The following is a 9917-nucleotide window of genomic DNA, read 5'->3' as shown; positions in this document are numbered from 1 at the left end:
CACCTGTCCCTCCATGCCCATTCACTGCATATCATGCAGATCTTAAAACATCCATGCGCCTCCCTCCCCATCTGCTGCTATTCCCAGAATTCACGATTAAGCAGACCTGCTGCAGTGAGTGGACTGGACTTGCTGGAAAAACCAACTACCTGGTAAAGATCCAAGCTCCATTACACCAGGGTGACTGCTCTGATGACACTTAGAAGCTCCACAGGGCACGTGCCTTTAATGCCAACAGACTAAGGTAATTGGCAGGCAAGATTATACCTAGGGCCTCTGGAGCTTAAAGCATTGAGCCTCTACCGCATGAGCTAAAAGCTATAAGCTCTAAGGCTGTAGAGCAGACTCATTTAACTCACTCTCTTAGTAGTCTCGGTGCCACTAGATGGGACAGAACATCACACCTAGAAGGTGTGTGGGTTACACTTCCACCAGCTAGCCCCAGCGCTCAGAAGCTTCACAGGAATAGAACTCCCCTCCTGTACCCATCTTAAAGTGGAGCTTCTATTCTTTGGATCTTAGACCTTCTGCAGCAGTAGGGGACCTGGATGGCCAGGATCTTGGAAGAGACGTGAAGAGTCATGGAGATAAAGAAAACAATGTGTCCGCATGTACATATGCATTAGAGTCATCTTTAATTACATGAACTCACACTGTTTCTCACAATGCAATAGCATATGATTGACCCCATAGACACATGTGTTCAACATATTGTAGTATTCTGCACTACTCTTTCTCTGCCTGGCAAAGGCTATGAAAATAATCTATAGAAGTACATAGTAAACCACACATACACAACATATGGAGCTCGACCCTCAGCTGGTAGAATGCTACTGATTTCAGCAGAGCAACATGGAATTATACCCCTTGAGGTTATGGCCCATGAAGTACAACATTAAGGAATAATAGCAAAAAAAAGTACATCTCTGGAGGGTTGGAATTAACTTCCAAAATTAATTTTTTTCAGTGAATTTATGAATGGGGCTTTATGAATGAATCTTACTCTGAATACACTATCCAATCAGGAAGTAATCATAGAGTGTTCATTAGATGTTTTCCCTGGACTAAACCTGTGATCCAACCCCATTCCTAACCTAACAGTAGTTTCCTAATGCAATCAGTGCAAAGTCCGAGCCTCACCAGCTTCCCATCTGATCCCCACATGCGATTCCCAAGTGTCTATCACTTGGAAACTATACAGTGTTCTAAGTCAGTGGTTCTTAACATTTTCCACAGCAGGACCCCTCCAGGATCCATCCCTCCCACCTCTCCACCCTCTAGTTCTGGTTGGGATCCCTGATCCCAATTAGCAATATGAGCAATGCAGAGTGGGACTCTTGGGGCATCTGAAGCTACCAACAGCATCCCCCAGGTGCCAGACAGGGAAATGTCCACATGTGGAGAACTCTGAATAATGAATAAGTAGCTGTGGAGCTAAAGTTGTGCATGGGGCTGGTAAGCCTATCATGTCAGACCAGACTTGCTACAGAAACAAACACCAGAAACCATCTCAGTGTGCAACGGGCTCAAACAAGAGATCAGCTTCATGTGAAGAACATAACAGACATTCATTAAACCCATAACGAAGCCCACATGTCAAAAAGTCCCTTGCTCAAGGCCAGATCAGTAATGAAAATCAGATTTTGAAATGTGAAAAAGAAGCCAAATACATCAACATGACAATCAGTAGCCTGAACAAGCCAGCACAAGACTGAAATAAATGGTAGAAACTGGTAGGGGCAAGAAAGAAAGAAGGAAAGAAAGTGGGAGTCCCACGCTGCACCACAGAAATGATTGTGTTGCATTGTGGGAGATGTGGTCTGGCAGGGGAGGGTCAAAGAGGGGAGAATGGGGCCTTGAGAGATCTGGAAATACAACTCCCATGAGGCACCATGGAAGTTCAAGTAGATGCAGATTAATGTCAGTTCAAAACAATGTGTTTCAGTATTTCCAAATCATTTTTTTTCTGAACTCTTAGTTCAAAGGAAAGTTTTGGTATTTCAAGTTTTCACACTGATTTGGGATGAAAAGAAATATCGAAGTATCAAAAGTTCTCATGGGAGGGAAATTCCGTTTCTCAGTCAGCTCTAGGACAAGAACCCTTGTGAAGGGTTAAAAAGGAAAGCCTAAATGTGTGAACTTTCCTTCTGAGTAACACCAATGTTCACTGAACTCTGAAGTTTACAGCTCCCTGGTTCATAGGGTGAAACTTAGGCTGTGTCTACAGTTGGCTTTTTTCCTTAATGCTTTCCATCACCGCTATAACCAAGGCAGTTCCATTAGTGGTAGCAGTGCAGGGAGGTACTAGCCTAAAGAGATCTCCAGTTGGTCACTGGTGTTTTAACCACCCTGTCATCTAACCCTGCTCAAAGCAGTCTAGAGAGACGACATAGTGGTTAAAAGGCCAGTGATTAGATGTCTTGAAACAGACATGCTGTAGCAGAACCGAAGTTCAGGCAGCCTGACTGGCTGCAGGGTATGATGTGGACAGCATTATAAGCCAAATCTGAGTTCTTGGGTTGCGTTCAGCTGGTGTTTGCCTGGGAGAAAAATCTCAAAACCTGGCCCTTTCTGAAATGCCTTGCCCTGTAATTTGACTTTGAAAAAGTCGGTTGCCGCCTTGTGGTTTGATGTTCTCACAATCTTACTCATAAAGCAGCAAAGCAGAAACAACAATATGGTAGGAGACAGGAGACTCTAAAGCCTCCCTGTTGTCAATGCCTTACCATAAATATGCAATAACTAGTAATACTTTCCAACAGTACTTAAAAATGCTACCTTTTAATCCATCTAAACCCCATATTGTCTTCTGCAGTAGTTGCCTGATAGAACTTACAATAACACTCTTGTAAGAACATTGCTTTGGATCACTGCTTTAAAATACTGTAGTATATTTTTAGTGTGTAGAACCACTGCTGTGGATCCAGTACTAATTTTTCAAAGGAACATTATGACTTCCTTGGGTTTTTTTTTCCAGCATAGAGCTCCAATGCTAGAGTTGGATGGATATGAAAGCTTTATTTACTACTGAGGCCTGGTCTACACTACGTGTTTAAACCGATTTTAGCAGAGTTAAACCGATTTAACGCTGTACCTGTCCACACTACGAGGCCCTTTATATCGATATAAAGGGCTTTTTAAATCGGTTTCTGTACTCCTCCTCAACGAGAGGAGTAGCGCTAAAATCGGTATTACCATATCGGATTAGAGTTAGTGTGGCTGGCTTGCAAATCAACAGTATTGGCCTCCGGGCGGTATCCACAGTGCACTGCTGTGACCGCGTCTGGACAGCAATCTGAACTCCGGATGCTGTGAGCCAGGTGAACAGGAAAAAACCCCGCAAAATTTAGAATTTCATTTCCTGTTTGCCCAGCGTGAGCTCTGATCAGCACGGTTGGGCAATGCAGTCCCAAATCCAAAAAGAGCTTCAGGCATGGACCGTACAGGAGATACTGGATCTTGGATCGCTGTGCTGGGGGAAACAAATCTGTTCCATCAGAGGCTCCGTTACGACGACGGATGCAAAGGGTTGATAAAAAAATCTTCCCGGCTTACACATTGCTGTGTGACAAGCGTAATGGACAGCAGAGACTCAAAGGGACGCTCATGGAGCAGGAGTACTGAGGACTCCCGCTAGTCCCAACAGTTCCACAGGGTCTCAGCCAAAGTTTTGCATTCTTGGGGACTCCAATGCCGTGTAGGTTCAAACACATTGTCCGGCCGTGGTTCATGGGAAGCTCCCATTTTTCTCCCCCCCACCACCAACATGAACCAGCAAAAGAAAGAAATCATTTTTAACTTTTTCAATTTCAACCGGTTACTGATGCTGCTGGTAGACGCGAGCTTGCCAGCAGTGAAGCGCAGATATTCGCTTCCTTCCCTCCACAGGTGGCATGATGGTTAGTAGGATGGTTAATGGTCGCCTTATCGAGCCTGAGAGGTGTCAATGCTTTACATTGGTGAGTACCTCTGCTGGCCTGAGTGGTGAGGCCGGGGGGGGCTGGCGGTCGGGGGCGCCTGGGGTAAATAGGAATGGATGCCTGGTCACTCCCAGTAGATGTTTTTTTTTTTAGGTAGACGGTGTGAACGTCGCTTCGCTAGCATTACTGGGGGCTGAGCTCACCATCAGCCCCCTCCCTTTCATGTGAAAAGAAAATTCTGTTCTGCTCTGGAGACTATCATAGCAGTGGGATGATGGGCTCCTCTCCCCCACACGGCTTAATGTTCCTCCTGCTGGACTGTCAGAGCCGGGAGGCTGCTCTCCCCTCATTCTTATTCTTCCCTTACAAGTCACTGTTTCTTATTCTGCTTCTTATAAACTATCATGACAAAAGGGGGGGTCACATGCCACGGTACCCAGGAAGTGGGGGGGAGGGGGGATGCCAGTGAGGCTATGTGGCCGGACACTCCTTCGAAATGGCAGGTAGCTCATCATTTCTGCAGGATCTGACACGGAGTAGCTGTGCTCCTGTACATTGTTCTCTAGAATACACTTGCCCCATATTCTAGGCAGGACTGACGCTATTTTTTAGAAAACCATGAAAGGAGGGATGAGTCGGGGAGTCATTCCCAGTTTTGCTGACGCCCCCGGCTTATCTCACAGCGGGGCACCCATGATAGCAGCAGACAGTACAGAGGACGCTACCCGTCATCTCCGTTCCAATTTACCCTGGCGCAGACGGTACAGAATGACTGGTAACCATCTCTTGCTATCTGCAAAAGCAAAGGAATGCTGCTGTTGTTAGCGCCTGGAGTTGTAGACCGAGCTGGATGAGCAACAAGCATTCAGGAGTGAGTTAGAAAAGCGGGAAGCTCACACGGAGTGGAAGAAGGTGGGATTTAGAAGGGAAGGACTTAGTGAGGTCAGGACATGTAGGGATAAGTCAGGAAGGCAAAAAGCCGTGTAGAAGTTGACCTTGGCAAAGGGATTAAACCACCAGTAAAGGTTCTAGCTAGACCACATACATAAAAAGAGAACAAAGAAGAAGTGGGACCGCTAAACACGAGGTGGAATGGAGCTTAGGATAACCTTAGTGGGGGCATGCGCACCTATGTAAATTAGTATTTTGCTCAGTCTTTAATTTAGGCTAATGAGGGTTAGAGAGGATGGGGATGTACTGAAACTGAGATGGGTGGAGGTAGATATTACCACATCAGATGGTAAGAAGTCAACTAGAACAGCTATGGGACAAAATCAGAGGCCCGGAGCAATCTCCATCACAATAATTAAAGGAACTGGCACATGAAATGCAGAGCCTGTTAGCAGCTTTTTAATGAATCGGTAAACTCAGGGGTCTACCGTACGACTGTGAGAATGCTTAACGTGGTTTCCCATCTTCAAGAAAGGGAAAAAAAGTGATCCACGTAACTGTATGGCTGTTGTTTGACGTCTGTAGTATTAAGGTCTTGGAAAAATATTGAAGGAGAAAGTAGTAGAAGGACATTGAGGTAATGTATTGGGCACATTTACACGCGGACTTTTACTAGAGGTAGATCGTGCCAACCAACCTGATCTCCTTCTTCGAGAATTGACAGATTATGTAGACAAAAGAATGCGGTTGAGTCTAATTTACGCTCGATTTCAGTACGCACTTTGACACGGTTCACTGGGGGAATTGTTGTTAAAGGGAAAAGATGGGGCTGAACGATGAAATTGAACGGTGGAATTGGAATTGGGTAAAGAGGGAGCTCCAAGGGTTTACTGAAGGGTGAACTCTCAGGCTGGAAGGAGGTGTTACTAGTGAAGTTCCTAAGGATCGGTTTTGGGACCGATGGCTTATTTAACTTTTTATTACTGACCTTGGACAGAGTCGGGAATTGCTATTAAAGTTTCGTGATATCAAAGCTGGGGTATTAGCTAACTACAGAAAAGGACGGGTACCATACAGGAGATCTGGATGACCTCTGCAAACTGAAGTAATAGTATAGCTGAATGAAATTCATGTGACAGTTGCAAGGTCATGCACTTAGGGATAATACTAAGAAAATTTAGATTACCCTGGGACCCCAGTCAGTGTGTGGAACACAGAGGAGGAAAGGGACCTTGGGGGTATTGGTTTCGATCGCAGGGAATGACTATAAGACGGCCAATGTATATGGCCGTTTAAAAAAGCGAATGCGGTTTCTGTAGGATGCAATCAGGCGACGGCGATTTCCAGCAAAGATCAGGAGTGTAAGTACCGTTGTAATAAGTGTGCGTGAGACTCCGCTGGATATACTGTTGTGCAGTTCTGGTCCTCCATGTTTAAGAAGGATGATTCAAACTGGAACAGGTTCAGAAAGACGGGCTACTAGGATGATCCGTAGCATGGAAAACCTGAACGTTTGAAAGGAGACGTCAAAGTGCTTGGCTTGTTGTAGCCTGGCCGAAGAGGGCTTCCGGGGGGATATGCTTGCGCTATATAAATATATCCGGGTTGCATTAGGTGAGGGAGAATTAGGTTTGTTAGTACTAATGTAGACAACAAGGTAAATGGGTAACACAATGGACACTAGGAGTTGAGACTTTTGAAAATTACGATGATGAGGTTTCTACCACCATTAGAGGAGTTGAGGTTCTGGAACAGCTTCTGGGGGATAGTGTGGCAAAAAAGACATATCTGGCTTAAGGCTAGCTTGATTAGGTTATGGACAGTGATGATGATGGATAAAAGTTATTTGGCAATTGTTCTTGGATATCAGCAGATAGGTCTGCTCAATGGTCTGCGATGGGCGTGGATGTCTCTGGATTGCATATGTGGTAGTTACTGCAGAGATTCTTTCATGATGTGGTGGGGGCCTTTGCCCACATCCTCAGGTTTGCTTGATCACCATTTCTGGGGGTCCGGGAAGGAATTGTTCCTCCAGGGCAGATGGCAGGAGGCCTTGGAGGTTTTTCGCCCTTCCCCCTGCGCGTGGGGATGGGTCACTTTCTGGGTAGTCTCTGCTTGGGTGTTTTATAGAAGTGGTAATGGGTAGGGTTTCTGTGGCGCGCTGTTGTGCAGGAGTCGATGCTAGATGATCATATTAGTCCTTCTGATCTTATGAGCCTATGAGTTCTGTCCGCGGCATCCGTACACATACGGTGACTGTAAAAAAAAGTCTGAACGGGAGCCACTGGTTGCCGTGCTTTAAGTTGGCGTCGTTCTGCCAGGGCAAATCCAGGGGAAAGGCGCAAAATGATTGTCTGCCGTTGTTTCCGGAGGAAGGAATCTGACTGACGACATTTACTACCAGAACCACCCGTGACAATGATTTTTGCACCAGTCAGCCACTGGGTCTCAACTCCACGATTCTAGGGCGGGAGGAGAACTGCAGGAACTATGGATAGCTCTGAAACTTGCTACCCCAGGGCAACGCTCCGGACATCGACGCTACCCTTGGACCATGGATGCCACAACTACTGATTACTGGTTCAGTGTTGGCGCGTTGCACTCGAACTTTATCAATCTGTTTTATAAAACCGTTTTATGTAATTTCGGAATAATTCCGTGTGTTAGACGTACCGTTATTGAATGTAAAACGGATCGCATAGGAGCAGTAAACAGGACTATGGAGAATGCACACTTTTTTCCAATTTACATGCACGATTAGGGCCGGTTCTGCAATTACTTAAGTCATGACTGGCGTAGCTCCATTGATTTTGATGAGCCTGTTTGTAGGGGTGAAAGTTTCCCTGTACAGGAGACAGCTGAACGTTTATACAGGGCCTCCAGAAGATTCAAGGAGCCTGGGAGCCAAGCAATTTAAAGGGCCGCCTTCCGTAAAAAAAAGTTGGCAATACTATAGCGAATACTATTCTCGTGGGGGAACCACTTGCCCCACTCCCCTATGAGCCGTGGGAAAAATAAACATTTTAAAACCTTCCACATCTCGGCACAAACCCAGTTTTGAGAAAACTTTTTTTCAAGTCACCTTTACAAGGTATTACTGGTTCTCAGTATCAGCTAGTCCTAAAAGGCACTAAAGCTCATTAAAAGGGTTGGACAAATATTTTCCGTCAAAACTTTTTTTGGATTGAAAACAAGAGGTTTTTAAAAAGCAGAAAAAATCACGGACAATGTCTGCTTTCCATCAAAATTTGTTGCATTTTTTTTTATTGAAAAGCTGAAATTCGTCTGCCAAAACCTGAACATGGTTTGGGGTTTCGGAAGTGTGTGGCTAAATATTTGCTCCTTGCTGTGTTTGATTGTTTAAAGAAACAATAAAAAAATTCTGCTTAAAAAAAATCCAAAACTGTTAAACTACCTCAGCTTGCGACCAAATGCCTGAGCCCATCCAGTCAGAGATTTTTCCCAGTTTCTGATACTCTGCTGGCTTCCTTGACTCATATCTTTCTCCATAACTTTGGGTTCATTTAGCTTAGAACATAAGAACGGCCGTACTGGATCAGACCAAAGGTCCATCCAGCCCAGTATCCTGTCTACCGACAGTGACCAATGCCAAGTGCCCCAGAAGAGTGAACCTAACAAGTAATGATCAAGTGATGTCTCTCCTGCCATCCATCTCCACCCTCTGACAGATGCTAGGGACACCATTCCTTAACTATCCTGGCTAATAGCTATTAATGGACTTAACCTCCATGAATTTATCTGTTTACTAGAGAGTGGCTCCATGAGGTCCCTCACAAACTGTAGACGGTTACTGTGGGTTTGTCTTTAGTATAGCTTATGAACATACTCCACAAACTGAGCATTTGAGCTTGTTCCAGAATCTGAGATGAGTCTATGTTGTGAAAACTGAAATGCTCAAAATAGCACATGCATGTGAATGGACACAGGATGCTAAAATTAAATTAACCCAGGGGGTCGGGACCCCTCAGGGGGGCAGGAGGTTATTACTGGGGGTCTTGAGCTGTCAGCCTGCACCTCAAACCTGCTTTGCCTCCAGCATTTATAATAGTATTAAATATATTAAAAAGTGTTTTTAATTTATAAGGGGGGGGTCGCACTCAGAGGTTTGCTGTGTGAAAGGGGTCACCAGTACAAAAGTTTGAGAACCACTGAATTAACCACTCTGGAGCTTCGGGGAATGCAGGGGAGTGGGGTCTCCCTTGGTAGGGTTGGGAAGGAGGTAGGTGGTGTAGTATATTGTTCTTCTCATGTGATCCCTCCTCCAAGCCTCTCTTGGCTCTATCACTGTAAATCTAAAGCGGTTAATTTTAATGAAGCTACCCTCCCCTGACATGAATTTCCCTATGGAACTGAAATTAAATGTAGACTATAATTTGTCATTTGAGAAGTGAAAGGGATGGTAGCCCTAAGGGAAAAGATAACAGCTTGGCTCTTTGTGTTAAATAGCTGTCTGCAAGCCTCAAACTGCTGAATGAGCTTTAGGGTAGGGAAGGCTGTGCCTCCCCAAACAGCCTGGCTCTGCCCCCTATCTGACCCCCATGCACTTCCTGCCCCCCGACTGCCTCCCTCAGAATCCCTGACCCATCCTGCTCCTTGTCCCCTGAGCACCCTCTTAGACCCCCTCAACCACTACCCCGAGACCCCACTCCTGTTGTCCAGTCTCAGCTTTTGGCAGTCAGATTCTTAGGGACATCTAGAGCATAGGGTTGTGTCCCTGACCATCTTGGCTAATATCCTGCATGAACTTATGTAACTCTTTTCTGAACCCAGTTAAACTTTTGACTGTCGCAGCATCCCCTGGCAACAAGGTCCACAGATTGACTGTGCATTGTGTGAAGAAGTACGGCCTCATGCTTGTTTCAAACCTATTGCATATTAATTTCATTGGGTGACCCCTTAGCCCTTGTGCTATGAGAAGGAATAAATAACACTGCCTTATTCATTTTCTCCACACCTGTCATGATTTTATAGACCTCTATCATATCTCCCCTTAGTTGTTATCACATTCTGGGGTGAAATCCAGACCAGTGAAGGGTTGTGTCACCTGCCCTACAACCTTGGGTGTATCTCATTCCTTTGCTTCGG

Source organism: Chelonoidis abingdonii, chromosome 1 (assembly GCF_003597395.2).
Source record: "Chelonoidis abingdonii isolate Lonesome George chromosome 1, CheloAbing_2.0, whole genome shotgun sequence".
Classification (NCBI taxonomy): domain Eukaryota; kingdom Metazoa; phylum Chordata; order Testudines; family Testudinidae; genus Chelonoidis; species Chelonoidis abingdonii.
Note: the sequence above shows the minus strand (reverse complement) of the source record.